General features: G+C 36.6%; 1 protein-coding gene across 3 annotated transcripts in view; it reads right to left on the reverse strand.

Moving 5' to 3' along the window:
* FSTL5 (follistatin like 5) overlaps window positions 1–15,137 on the reverse strand; it is a 699,550-nt gene that overhangs the window by 647,924 nt on the left and 36,489 nt on the right. For 2 of the 3 annotated variants that reach the window (XM_066280011.1, XM_066280003.1), the window contains exon 2: window positions 9,092–9,224. The exons of the other annotated variant lie outside the window; for it this stretch is intronic. The gene's annotated coding sequence lies outside the window, so the exon portion shown is untranslated. The remainder of the gene's footprint in view (window positions 1–9,091; window positions 9,225–15,137) is intronic. 3 annotated transcript variants of the gene reach the window in all.

Raw genomic sequence — 15,137 nt, forward strand, 5'->3', positions numbered from 1 at the left:
AATCCTATAACTCTTTTCAACATTCTATATTCTTGGATATAGCAGAAAATTCTAAAATGGCATAAATTTATTATTATATAAATGCTAAGCCCTTTTACAAACAAACCTATTCCTCAAGTTCAGTTATATTTCACTTCACCAGTTTTACCCAACACATATTTGTACCTATCGTGACAATAGAGGAGCTCTTTCTCCTCCTGAGCCAATTTGTACATTTGACTTCTTGAGTAACTTAACCAATTGATTAACCCTGTTAGTAAAGAGTTGTATATTTCATTCTGTCCATTGTCCGGCCATAGTCTACTTCAGTCATTTTCTATGTGTAACAGTTCCTTTTTCAAGAAACAGTCACTTTACTTGGTGTTTATGACACCTTGTCTTCAGTTGCTATGGAATTAATGAAAATCTCTCAGTATTTTCTGTTAATCCTACTCCTTTACTTTGTTATTAAATATTATGTTTTATTGAATTTCATGGCTAGTCATTTAGCCTAGGTTTTTTGACATAGCCTATAGTTTTAAATACATGTATTGCTTTCCACCTAATTTCCAAATTGGTAGAGCTAGCCTACTTAACAGCCCATCTTTATGTTTCAAATACATCTCCTCATAGTATACATACCCCCCACATAAAGACATGCTTTCACAGATTTTTCTTCATCTATTTATTCAAGCAGAAATCAATGACAGACATACTTGACATGTTTGGTTCCCTCACCTCTTATACTAAACCCGTCAGTAAGTTCTGTTACTTCTACCTTCAAAATATATCTCTCATTCTGGCTGGTGTGAGGTGATATCTCATTGTGGTTTTAATTTGCATTTCTCTAATGATTAGTGATGTTGAGCATTTTTTCATATGCCTATTGACCATCTGTATGTCCTCTTTGGAGAAGTGTCTGTTCATCTCTTTTGCCCATTTTTGGATTGGATTGTTTGTCTTCCTGGTGTTGAGATTTACAAGTTCTTTATAAATTTTGGTTATTAACCCCTTATCAGACGTAATGTCAAATATGTTCTCCCATTATGTAGTTTGTCTTTTTATTCTGTTCTTGTTGTCTTTAGCTGTGCAAAAGCTTTTTAGTTTGATATAGTCCCATTTGTTTATCCTGTCTTTTATTTCACTTCCCCATGGAGATAAATCAGCAAATATATTGCTCCGAACAACACAGAATAAGTGCTGGTGAGGATGTGGAGAAAAGGGAACCCTCCTGCACTGCTGGTGGGAATGCAGACTGGTGCAGCCACTGTGGAAAACAGTATGGAGATTCCTTAAAAAACTGAAAATCGAACTGCCTTTTGACCCAGCTATCCCACTTTTAGGAATATACCCCAAGGACACCATAGAACGGCTCCAAAAGGAGAAATGCACCCCCATGTTTGTGGTAGCATTGTTCACAATAGCGAGGATCTAGAAACAGCCCAAGTGTCCGTCAGGGGACGAGTGGATTAAAAAGCTTTGGTACATATATACTATGGAATACTACTCAGCCATAAGAAATGATGACATCGGATCATTTACAATAACATGGATGGACCTTGATAACATTATACGGAGTGAAATAAGTAAATCAGAAAAAAAGCTAAGAACTATATGAATCCATACATAGAAGGGACATAAAAATGAGACTCAGAGACATGAACATGAACAAGAATGTGATGGCAATAGGGGTAGGGGTGGGGGGAGGGGGGATGGGGTGAAGAAGGAGAGAGGGGTTGGGGGAGGGGAGGGGCACAAAAAAACCCAGATAGAAGGTGACAGAAGACAATTTAACTTTGGGGGAGGGGTATACAGCACAATCTAGAGATGTTTTCTCTCAATATATGTACCCTGATTTATCAATGTCACTGCATTAAATTTAATAAATAAATTAAAAAAATAATAACTCTCAAACATTCGTTTCTCTCCAAGTCTGCAGTCACAACCCTAGCTCAACCTATCAGCACTATCTCTTCCTAAATTTCCCCAATCCCATTCTTGCTATCCTTCTACATTTATGCATATGAACCTCCCATTCATTTTCCACACAAAAGCTTTAGTGATCATGACAGATCCAAAAATCATGAGGTCATTGCTCTTGTCAGTAATTTTAACATATACTCATTTAACTATAAGATAAAAACAAAATTACTGATATAGCCTACAAGTTCCCACAGAGCCCAGGCCCTGCACGCCTTTCTCATCCTCTAAATCTGTGTTCTTCAGCCACACTAACTTTCATTCAGTTCTTTAAATTATTTTGTCCATTCCTACTATCAGCTTTTGTATGCTATTTCCTCCACTTGAAATGCAACCTTTTCTCTATCCCGTTTATCATCCAAAGGCCATCACATAACAAACAAGCCCCACAACACTAAGCCTGGGTTAGAGATTTTAGTCACTCACAATCATAGGTCAGTTTTCCTCTATTTCAGAATATCTGTTTATAATTATACAATATTAATATGATTGCTTGAATGTTGGCCTTCTTCACTAGATTAAATATATATCTATTTTCTCTTTCAAACTGCATGAATGCAGGGTTATGGAATGTGTTTTTTCTTTCAGCATTATATCATGTGGGTCTAGCAAATCAGCTTGCACTTACTAGATATTCAATAAATAAATGCATAAACGAATGCCATCTTGCATTCAGGGTTAAGAGGGATCATGTTTTCTTGTATTCTGACAATGTTGAATGGAATCCTTATTTTTACTAGTATTACAAGACATCTGAAAACCAACCTGAGAAAACTAAATATTTTCATTGTAATTCATCACTTTGCTGTCACTTTGATATACGGTCTAATCCTTCTCTCAGAGGTAAATATGTGTTTATATGACAAATGAAAGGAAAAGTTTGAATTCAAGATAGAGCCCAAAAATAAAGCAAATGGGAACAGCTCAGGTGAAGGAATATTTTCTCAGGTATCTGAATACTATGCTCCTTCTGTCGTCAACAAGGAAACAGAGGGAAGAGACATGCCAACAGCTCTGTTCCCAGATGACTATGGATAAAGGTAAGGTCGTAAATTTCCTAGAATTCTCTTATTTCTCATGGAAAAGTTTCTCTTTCTTTCTTTCCCTCTTTATCTCCTTTCTCTTTTTCTACACACACACACACACACACACACATGTGTATGTGTGTATATATATGTATGTATATATTCAAATATATACATATAGGGCTGAAAATGTTTCATCTAATGTAAAATATACAGCAAATTAACAATTTATTTTAGTAAGTGACTAAAAAACTTATGAGCCTTGGGTGAGTGAACTTCTATACATTGACATTTAGATCAACTGTCTACTGAAGTATTTCTCTGGCACTCAGCTAGAATATCTGCTTTAAGAAATTTCACAAAAAGTCGATAAAAATAACTAAGTGTGTAAATCTCGGATGCAGTATATGCAACCTACTTGTACTACTTTAATTGACTTCTCTTATCTTGTTAACAACGATTAATTTCTTCATTGATAGTATTTTGATTTCCAAGTATAATATTTCTTAGTAAAAGAACTGTACAAAAATAAAATGTAATATAATTTTTTTATTTCAGCAAAAGCTATGAGACAATTGAAATAATTTACTTGGTATCACAGATAAACTAAAACAGAACTAATATTAAAAATCAGATCACTTTTCTTTTTTTTTTTAGAAGAACTCTGATTTCTATTACAAATAGGCATTTGAGTGCAGTGGTGCACTGTTAAACAAGACAAAGGACAGTTTATGTGTTTATTTTATATAAATAGCTACTTTGCAAAAGTGTCTCCATTAAAATATTTCTAAGAAAAATAATTGAATCCAATTATATAGCTATCAATTAACAACCTAAACACTCATGCTCTTTTTTCATGGAAGCTCGGAAACTAATTATCATCTTCTTGGTTCTCTTCAGCTACAGGATCCAAAGGTGTCATGATTTCATCTATAAAAGTTTACGTATCCACAGAAGGTGTTCTGGAAATTGTTTGTAAATCAGCAGTAATCAATCCCTTGATACACAGGCTGGTAGCTCACTTTTCAGTATAGTAACCTCTGACAACCTGAGAAGTTTTTATAATTAACTGGCAGATTGTTGACAGCTCAGTAAGAACCCACAAAAAACATATGACTAAAACAAACCAGCTACAACAGATGGTGAAATAACAATCTTATGACTTTTCCTTGTAACCTCAACATTTATATGGAGGCACGAAAAAAACACCCTCATTATTAACTTTGAGAAGACAAAATGCATAGGTATTTAAAAAGTATCTGCCTAACATTAAATTTGACAAAATTAGACTTAAAAATGATAAAGGGGATAGAGAGTTCTTTTTTTCAAAAATAATATATTTTTTAAACCAAATGGCATTCTACTACATATTGAGGTAAGATTTAGAGTAGTGATGTTATTTAGTAAATTAAAATTTGAGAGATGTTGGTTTGTTTACACATTCTCTAGCATCTCACTTCTTTTCTTTTCTTTTTTTTTTCTTTTTTGTATTTTTCTGAAGCTGGAAACGGGGAGAGACGGTCAGACAGACTCCCACATGCGCCCAACCGGGATCCACCTGGCATGCCCACCAGGGGGCGATGCTCTGCCCCTCTTGGGCGTCGCTCTGTTGCGACCTGAGCCACTCTAGCGCCTGGGGCAGAGGCCAAGGAGCCATCCCCAGCGCCCGGGCCATCTTTGCTCCAATGGAGCCTCCGCTGCGGGAGGGGAAGAGAGAGAGGAAGGAGAGGGGCAGGGGTGGAGAAGCAGATGGGCGCTTCTCCTGTGTGCCCTGACTGGGAATCGAACCCGGGACTTCTGCACGCCAGGCCGATGCTCTACCACTGAGCCAACTAGCCAGGGCCTTTTTTTTTCTTTTTTGTATTTTTCCGAAGTCAGAAACGGGGAGGCAGTCAGACAGACTCCCATATGCGCCCAACCTGGATCCACACAGCAGGCCCACCAGGGGGTGATGCTCTGCCCATCTAGGGCGTCGCTCTGTTGCAACCAGAGCCATTCTAGTGCCTGAGGCAGAGGCCATGGAGCCATCCCCAGCTGGGCAAACTTTGCTCCAATGGAGCCTTGGCTGCAGGAGGGGAAGAGAGAGAGAGGAAGGAGAGGGGGAGGGGTGGAGAAGCAGATGGGCACTTCTCCTGTGTGCCCCGGCTGGGAATCGAACCCGGGACTCCCACACGCCAGGCCGACGCTCTACCACTGAGCCAACCGACCAGGGCCTCTAGCATCCCACTTCTAATCATGTGTGTGTGTGGGGGGGGGGCGGTGGGGGGGGGAAATTAAGAGAGTTAAAGTATTGCCTTAGGACAAAAATGTAGCATTTGAGATCGGGAAGGATGTTGTGGTTTCATGCCTATGATTGGAAAGTATGTCAAGATGAAACAAATTCCCTACATCATCAACATTATCAAATGTTGCAGAAAAGTCAAGTGTCCTGAGGATTTCATCTGGAGTACCCTCACTGGCTCTTACTCTATACTGGAAAACTACTATAGTTTTTTTAAGAGAACTCCATTCACTTCTTTTGTGAAACCTCAGTCAATCTCACACAGACTTGTTGTTCCCTGCTTCAATTTTTACATATCTCCCTTATGTGACTTTTTTACTTTGCACTGTGGTTATTGATTTAAAAAAGGCTACCACCCTTATATAATATATAGAAAGAAGTACACTAACATGGTTCTGTCACAATATAGTATATTTCTTACCTTGCACAGACCTCTTTCTGCTCTGTTCTGTAATGCGGAGGTGACCTGAATGATCATTAGTGCCCTCTTCTTTTTGATATACTATAAATTCTATGCGACAGAGAAACTAACTTCTAGCCTGCCTGTGTCATACAATATGGACTAAGCAAAACCAATTGCTTTAGTTAGGCCCCAACTGTAGGAAGAATTTATGACCCTCTATAGTCTAGCACCTGTACCAGCTTATTGATTTGGAGTCAACTCATTATTCTGCAGAAGATATGGAAGAAAACAGGTTTGAGAGAAAATAGTACAATTTGTTTTTTGAGATGCCTTCTGGTTGCCCAACTGGAAATATTATATAGGTATTAGAACACAGGAAACAAGTTCAGCAAAGAGGCATGGACTAAAGATGCCTCTTTAGTTTTGGGTTCTTAACATTGACATGTCATCTAATCTATTTATGAGGAGGAAAGAGGTTATAGGGGAGAAGAGGTCAAATTGTAAGATTAAATGCTCATAAGAAGTAGAGAAACTAAAAATAGTAAAATGATAAATTTGGAAAAAGCAATGATGGAAATTTTTATTGGAAAGGAATGACTGGAAGCTACAGCTCTTATTATCATCTGACCTACTATGTTTTTACTGCTTTGTTTCCTTACTCTCTGCATCCCACCTGAATATTAACTCCATAAATTCAGTACTTTGTTAATCACTTGTGTGAATTAGAGCAGTACCTAGCATACAGCATGAGCTCAATAAATATTTTTGGATAATTAAATGGATGAATAAATTAATGGTGATAAGTAATTAATTTGAAATGGTAGGTATACATTAAAGGATTGTTAATATTCTTCATGTAATTGAAGAAAATCATTAAAACTGACTGTGAAATCAAGCTAGAAATTAAGTTGCACTTATCACAAAAAGCTTTTCTGTTACATTTGGATCAAAATTGGGCTTTCAATGGAAAGTCCCTTTGTCGAAGTCTACCATATCAAGAACAGACAGCCTTGTCATTTCTTGGCTGAACTGAAATTGGAAGAACCAGAGAGACTTCTTTTATATCTATCAGGCAAGTCAGTTATAGAAACTGTTTTCATCTTTTATCTACTCAACTTTACACCCATTTTTTTTAACTCTGTGGATAAATTCTATCATGACATCCCTTTTACAAAAACTATTTCCCAAAGAACTCAGTTTTATTATGAACAGTGGATTATCTTTATCAATTTACTCACCTTAAATGCTCATTCTAATAAGAGTACAAAACAAAACATGAAATCTAAGAGTCATTGCCTTCATGTTATATAACCATAAAGGATAACAGCAAAAGAAAAAAGGTCATATATAACACACTAGACATACTGGGATGATAGGTGGTGGTATTTAATTATCTAAAAATATTTTCTTATAGGTACGATTGCTTATGCTAAATCAATACTTGAAGAAAGACGAACATATCAAGGTAAAGTGTTCAAGTTTAGAAAGCTAGTTATTGTCACAACTGGTATCTGAACCCAAGGCTGACTCCAATCAAATTTAGCCCATGGTTCTGTCATATAGTTCTACTTTTAAGACACACATAATTTATAACACAGACAATATCAATAACATGGTAATAACTATGTATAGTACCATGTGGGTACTTGAAATATTGGTGGAGGGCAATTGTTCAGTGTATAGAGTGTCGGCCCAGCATATGATTGTCCTGGGTTCGATTCCTGGTCAGGGCACACATAAAAAGCAACCATCTGGTTCTCTCTTCCCTTATCTTTCTCTTCTCTCTGTCTTTCCTTCCATAATCAGAGGCTTGATTGGTTTGAGCGTGGCCTCAGGCATGGATGATAACTCGGTTCGACTGAGTGCATCAGCCTCAAGCACTAAAAATAGCTCGGTACTCCAGCATCAACCCCAGACAGGGTTGCCGGGTGGATCCCAGTAGGGGCACATCCAGGAGTCTGTATCTCTGTCTCCTCTACTCTCACCAAATAAATAAATAAATAAATAAATAAATATCAGAGGGAGCACTTTATAAATTATACGATTGTCTAACCTCTACTGTACATCTGAAACTAATACAAAGTAATATTGAATGTTAAGTGTAATTGAAAAATTAACAAGAAAAGACATACATAATGATGCAGAAATAATGAGACAGCCTATAAGAAGTAGTCATGGAGAAAAACAGCTAATTTTGCAGCCTGGATACTACTGGAAAAGAGAATCTTTCACTTATATTCACTTGAGATCAAGCTAAGTGAAGATGCAGGGCAAACAAATGCAATGATAACAAGAGAGCAATAACTATGGGACTTCTATGTGCAGATTGCATGAGGAAGAGTTTCCCAGATCTACATGGAACCAATAGCAAACATGAAAGTTTCTTTAGTTCTTTATTATATGCTTATTGGTTCATATTGTGAGTGTCCACAACTTTTAAATATAATACTCTATGTTGAAAAATTATAACATATGCAGTACACTTCTTTTCTCAACATCTGAGATAAGAGAAGAATTAAAAGTGTTAAATAATGAGAATTATGATCACTAAATTAATTTCACTCTTTCAAAGAAGGAAGAACTTTAATTTCAATGACATCTGAGTTATTAATTTGAATAAACAAAACTGTCCAGATTTTAATCAAGTATACCTTTCAATAGCCAGTTTAATCTGAAGCTGAAAGACGACGCTAAATGTAGATAAAATATATTCACTGACATTTCAGAGGGACTGCAGTGAAAAATGGAAAATTTAAACTTGCTTTGGGAGAAAGTATTTATGCTGAATTTAATTTAATTTTTTTTATTATTAAGTGAGAAGCCAGAAGGCAGAGACAGACTCCTGCATGTGCCCGACAGGAATTTACCTGGCAAGCCCCTTACAGGGCACTGCTCTGCCCAGCTGGGCCACTGCTCTATTGTTCAGCAACTGAGCTATGTTAGCACCTGAGGTGAGACCATAGAGCCATCTTCAGTGCCTGGGACCAACTTTGCTCCTTCCAGGCCATGGCTGCAAGAGAGGAAGAGGGGAGGGAGGAAGAAGGGGAGAGAAGCAGATGGGCTCTTCTCCTGTGTGCTCTGACTGGGAATCAAACCCAGGACTTCCACACGCTGGCCAAGGCTCTACCACTGAGCCAACCAGCCAGGACTATTAAATTTTTAAAAATATGTATATACACTGCTTTTAACAAATGAAAACTCCATATTATGAAAAGGTAGCAAATATTTGTATTACAAAACCATCTTTGCTTTGCACAACTATTGATGTTAAAGTTATATTAGTATACAGGGTTGGGCCAAAGTAAGTTCATAGTTGTACATATACAAAATATTACAATATTTGGTGAGTACAAAAATAAACTTTGTTTTCTATCCTCATAACTGTAAAATTACATTTTAAAATTATTTTAAATTTAGCCTGACCTGTGGTGGTGCAGTGGATAAAATGTGACCTGGAATGCTGAAGCCGCCGGTTCAAAACCTTAGGCTTGCTTGGTCAAGACACATATGGGAGTTGATGCTTCCTGCTCCTCCCCTTACTCTCTCTCTCTTCTCTCTAAAGTGAATAAATTAAAAAATGAATAAATAGAATTATTTTAAATTTAACTTTAAATAAAATATTTAAGTACATATAGAACACAAACAACAGAACTAAAAAATATACCAGAGACCTAGCCTAGTCTCTTCTTTTTATAGGGGAGAAAAAGAAATCAATGAGAGAGAAAAAAAAGTGTGTTGGTAATGAAAATAGGAGCAGGCCTCAAATACAGCTGTTCTGATTCCACATATAGCTTTTTTTTTTTTGTATTTTTCTGAAGTTGGAAACAGGGAGGCAGTCGGACAGACTCCCGCATGCGCCCGACCAGGATCCACCCCGCACGCCCACCAGGGAGCGATGTTCTGCCCATCTGGGGGTGTTGCTCTGTTGCAACCAGAGCCATTCTAGCACCTGAGGCAGAGGCCACAGAGCCATCCCAGTGCCCGGGGCCAACTTCGCTCCAATGGAGCCTTGGCTGCGGGACGGGAAGAGAGAGACAGAGAGGAAGGAGAGAGGGAGGGGTGGAGAAGCAGATGGGCGCTTCTCCTGTGTGCTCTGGCCGGGAATCAAATCCGGAACTCCTGCACGCCAGGCTGACACTCTACCACTGAGCCAACAGGCCAGGGCCGCTTTTTTTTTTTTTTTTTTTTTTTTTTGATATTGCAAAATGCCTGACCAGAATCCATTCACTGTGGAAAAAACAAACATACAAGTACTTTCGTGTCTAAGGGATTGTTCATATGCTCCATCTCTGTGAGCCCTGACAACTTTGTATTTACTACTCACTAGAGCTTTGAAAAATCCACTGAAAGAACATTAGTGTTTCCATATTTATAGAATCATATTGCTTAAATACAATTTTTTGGAAAAAATTTTGTGCATTTTTTTCATCACAATGCTTTTCACGGGGGAGACAGATATTTATTTATGGTTAAAGGTATATATAGATGTTACAGTTGTGCTTTTATAATTGCAATTATACAGAAACTTTATATATTTATTTAATTTTTTGTAAATATCTGTTTATGTATATAAAACGAGAGATATATAATCATAGATGTTTATAGTTACAGTTATATACAGATAGTTATATATAGTATAGAATATTTTAAGGAAGCTTTAACAACTATAAAACAGAAGGAACTTTTGAGTCTAGCTGATTTAACCAAGGAAATTTTATAAATTGTATAACCTGCAATAGGCTGGGTTTCAAATTGTCTACATTGGTGCCTCAACCTTAAAGAAAAGGTAACACAACATACAGGAACTCATATTCAATCTCCCTAAAGACATCCCCAGACTTCAGAGTACATGCATGATTCAACAGTCAAAAGGTATATTATGTGTAGCCTGAAATTAAATTAAATACCTAGATCTACTTCTTTGATGACCTGCAACAAAAAATATTTAAAAATAAACTTTGTTCAATTCTTCATATACAGTTTATTAAATCACCTGCTGTCAGTTTCTTTTTCAAATAATCTAAGTTATTTAAAAATAAATTTGAATTTAGTACTATGGATTATATATGTTGGTACATATTTATAATGAATCATCAATCTTTCCCCTTGCTGAAAGCTGTGGTCTGTGGCAGAATGCAAAATGATTGATTAAAACCATGTTGTAATATGGCCAAGATAACATGATATATCTCAGCGTGCTATACTTAGCTTTTCTCTACTGTATGCTCACTTGGCTTATGTGTGACTAGGTCAAAAAAAGATGTGACTGCAATAGTTTTCTTTTATTTTTGGATGCAATTTATCTCGCGTTGAATTTCTGAGCTTGGGCTTATATTTTCACAGAAATGTGACATCAAACAGACTCTTTTTCTTCTTGTGGTTGATAAACTGAAAATATATATATTTCTAAAAAACTGTACTGACAGTATTTTTAATGTTGAGCAGAAGCAAGCTATAGCAGAAAGAACAATAGGTTTAAAGTCCAAAGATACAGATTTTAAAAGTGTTTGTGTTCATATACTAATCTTTTTAACATATTACAGTTCTCAACCTATACATTCCAGTTTCTACCAACTAATCTATAACAACTGCTTGGGCAGAAGTGAAGCATTTACTTAACCTCTCTCCCTTCAGCTTCAATCACATAATATTGTCATGATTTAATTTCACCTTTCTAGCCATTTGCAGTCTCCTTTTCCACTTATTTTTCACTCTTTTAAAGCTGATACATCATTGTTTTAATAGGTTAAATTCATAAAAAAAATTTAATCCGTAAAATAAAGATTTTTTTCTTTATAGCTTTTATTTTCAATATTATAAGTCAAGGAATATTTAAGGAACAACATCTCTAGTCATGGTAATATAAACTGAAAGTTATAAAAACTACTTAATTCTTTTCAAAGTAAGTTACAAATGGAAGTAATTATGCACACTAAAAGTTATCAGTCACATAGATCTTAGTTTTGTGGTTTTTTAAAAATTATTTCCTCCTGAACATGATGAGTGTAATTTATTGCACATTGTAAAATTTTAGCTAAAGATTAACTCTTAATATATGGTTGGCATGAGAGACCTGTTACCCTACTTTGTATCTAAACTGCAATAACTTTGTTTGACATAATATGATAGAGATGCTTTAAATTTAATAATAATAATGTATGACCTTGAAGATATTGCCCTAGTCAAGAGAAAAGAAAATCATTATAGGTTCTGTCCTCTGAATTCATTGCCATCTATCTTGATGAGCACTTAAAATGTAAATTAAAGAAGAATGCAGCTCTTAGGATTGACTCTGCCTAAAATCCCAAAGGTACTACGTTAACAATTTTATTTGCTATAAAAAAAATTATTGAAACTTTGTCAATGTCAGGCAGATTTTAAATTCAATCTATTGCATACCAAGGTTTCTAGCAGCCTATATTCCTAAAATCAAGACTAGTAAAATCAAGACTATGTTTATTGTATAAGGAAAAGAGTTCTGTCACAGTTAAGTAATAAAATGAGACACAGGGAACAACTTAATCTGTATTTAAGGCTGAAATCCCATAAGGAAAACTGCCCCTTTGTTCAGGTCAAGAGCCTCAGTGGTATGCTAGCTCACATTTAGAAAAGCATGCGGAAGTTCCAAGGATGAAGTCCACAGTTACCAGTAAAAGTCACTGGGATACAAGATATTTTCCTGAATGACTTCATGACTCCCCAAGAAGAGAGATGTAGGCCACCCTCTTGTGCAGGAAAGCTATGTTAATGTCACCTAGTTCCATATGAGGATTTTCATAATGTTTTTCGGAATCAAACTAGAACCTAACCAGGAGTTAGCCCAGTGAATAGAGCATTGAATGGGGACAATGAGGACCCAAGTTCAAACCCCGAGGTTACCAGATTCATAACCCCAAGGTTGCCAGCTTGAGTGTGGGGTGACCGGCTTAAGTGCGGAATCATAGACATGACCTCATGGTCACTGGCTTGAACCCAAAGATCACTGGAGTGAATCTGAAGTTGCTGGTTTGAGCAAAGGGACACTAGTTTGGCTGAAGCACACCCTTTCAAGGCCCATATGAGAAAGCAATCAATGAAAAACTAAGGAGCCACAATGAAGAATTCATGCTTTTCATCTCTCTCCCTTCCTGCCTGTTTGACCCCTGTCTGTCCCTCTGCCTTTCTCTCTATCTCATAAATAGATAGATAGATAGATAGATAGATAGATAGATAGATAGATATTAATATCAAGTAGAGAGTAAAAGCAGACACATAAAATTCAGCTATGTCAATTAAAAGACAAGCAAATTCTTATTGATTTGAATCAATAACAGACAAGATCGTTGAAACTTTCCAAGAAATTCCCAACAGGAATTAAAAGGAATTGTTTCATCTAGTTCTGTGGATAACAATGACCAGTCATCAAAATACAAGTCATGAGAAAGAAACATAGCAAAAGTTGTTAGTTTTCAGAAAGTGACAGAAGAGAACTTACATTTTATTTTATACCAGTGTTTCAAATTTAAAAAGTAAACTGCGAGTAAAAGATTGAATATTTTTCAAATAAATTAGATCACATTTGGAAAGAAAAAGAAAACTGGAGATGCAAAACAAAAGCAGAAGCATAATGTTTTATAATATAATACTAAAAAGTATTTATTGTATATTTATCATGTTCCAGAAACAAGTATGCCACTTGCTTTTGGTACAGGAGCCCAAGGATTTGGTAATAGTTGCTTTTTAATTGTAATGAATAGGAGATATATAAGGGTTAGGAAATAGTTAATCTGCTTGCTATTCTATCTTAATGACTCACTGGCCTTTACTTTGAAATACAGCAAAAAGTTTACGTTTATAGGATGTTGGGGGTAGGAGGGGGTTTAAGGCTGGTGGCCATGGCCATAAAGGTTCAAGTAGATTCAGGCAGATGGTAAAGGAACTGTGGAGCCAGAAAATGGTGGGCTATTCCACTTATTAAAGTCTTGCAACGGAGGATGGAGGACTAGCAAGCAGGCAGGCAAAACCACTTCTCTCTTTCACAGCTGTTGAACAAACAGGCCAGGGGAAAAAATACTACTCCAGCAAGCAATAGCAAACACAGCCCCTCCCAATGGTGGCAGCCAATCACAATCTACTATCTGCTGCCCTGAGGGCAAGCACCTGCAACTTTACATAGACTAGATACACATGGTGCTGCCCCGTGCTCATGCACCAATCAGGCAAAGTGCAAGCGAGCAAGCCTAACATACTTGTTTGCCCAAGAGGGGGGGCAGGTGCTTATATTTGAAAGGGAAGCTTAAATCATAATACTGTAGTTGTTTGAAAGAGCCCAGTCACAGGATTTACTGTAAGAGGGGAAGGCCTATAGATTAATTAGAAGCTTAATTTACAAACTTTAATCTTTACTTTGTTGCCTAAGAAATACAGGGAGTTCTTTTGCAAAACGTTTGCAGAGGTGCCAGACCCTGGCCAATTTGGAGTAACAAGGACACCAAATAGATCTGTGCCAGTGTCCAAAGGACACTCTGGAGAGGCTTCCCTGTGAACTGGACTTCCACCTCTGGCACACTGCTACATGACTAACTGCATGCTCTATGATGAGTTACTAACCTTGCAAAAATATATCAACTGACCAGTAAGCCAAGATTGTTAAGGCAGTTCTTTTGGACAGGAATCTCCTGACTGCTTGAGTTGCTGCAATTTGAATTAACGATGCTCGTACACCTACTTGGTCCCAGTCTCTATGGAAATTGGTAGAAAAGGTTGACAGACAATAGGAATTCTGGCTTGTTCCAGTAACATTTTCACATACCTGAGAACAATCTATCAACACAAAATCTACTAAATTTGGTAGACTAGACACGGGAGTCCAGGCAATATATCTATAATATCCTCTAGATTATATATCTTTTGAAGCAAAAATGTCTTTTCTAGAAGAAAATAAAAACATGGACAGATACCAGTTTGATCTCTGAGACTCTCACATATGAGACCTTTCTGTATAACTCCTTCTAATTAACTAGGGACAAATACTGAATGGAAATTAACTACATATAACTGTAACAAAAATTTAGTAGCAAAATTCAAACCACAGATGACCTGCTTCAGGATACTTGCAATTCTGCAAAATTCACAGTAACCCTGAGAACTAATTTTTAAAGCAACTTTGGTTCTCTAATTTCTCTTTTTCTCAGGGTAATGAATATAAATTCCAATAGAACTGTTTGGGCTTATAATTGCTAATAAAATTTATCTTCCTTTCTCTGTTCTCACTGAATTAAAACCAGAAATGACCAAAATGATTTCTTGCAGCTGGAGGCTAAGAGAAATGCCTCAAGTTCTTTTAATAAGGGTATCTATTGCAAAAGGGGTCCTTGAACACCCAGAGAGTAGCCAAAAAAATACTACTAGTTTGAAAAGCTATCAAAACTTCCCTGAAGCACACTAAAATGTTTCTTTTATTTATTTTTCTTTCTTTTTTTAGGTCTTA

Source organism: Saccopteryx bilineata, chromosome 1 (genome assembly GCF_036850765.1).
Source record: "Saccopteryx bilineata isolate mSacBil1 chromosome 1, mSacBil1_pri_phased_curated, whole genome shotgun sequence".
In the NCBI taxonomy this organism is placed as follows: domain Eukaryota; kingdom Metazoa; phylum Chordata; class Mammalia; order Chiroptera; family Emballonuridae; genus Saccopteryx; species Saccopteryx bilineata.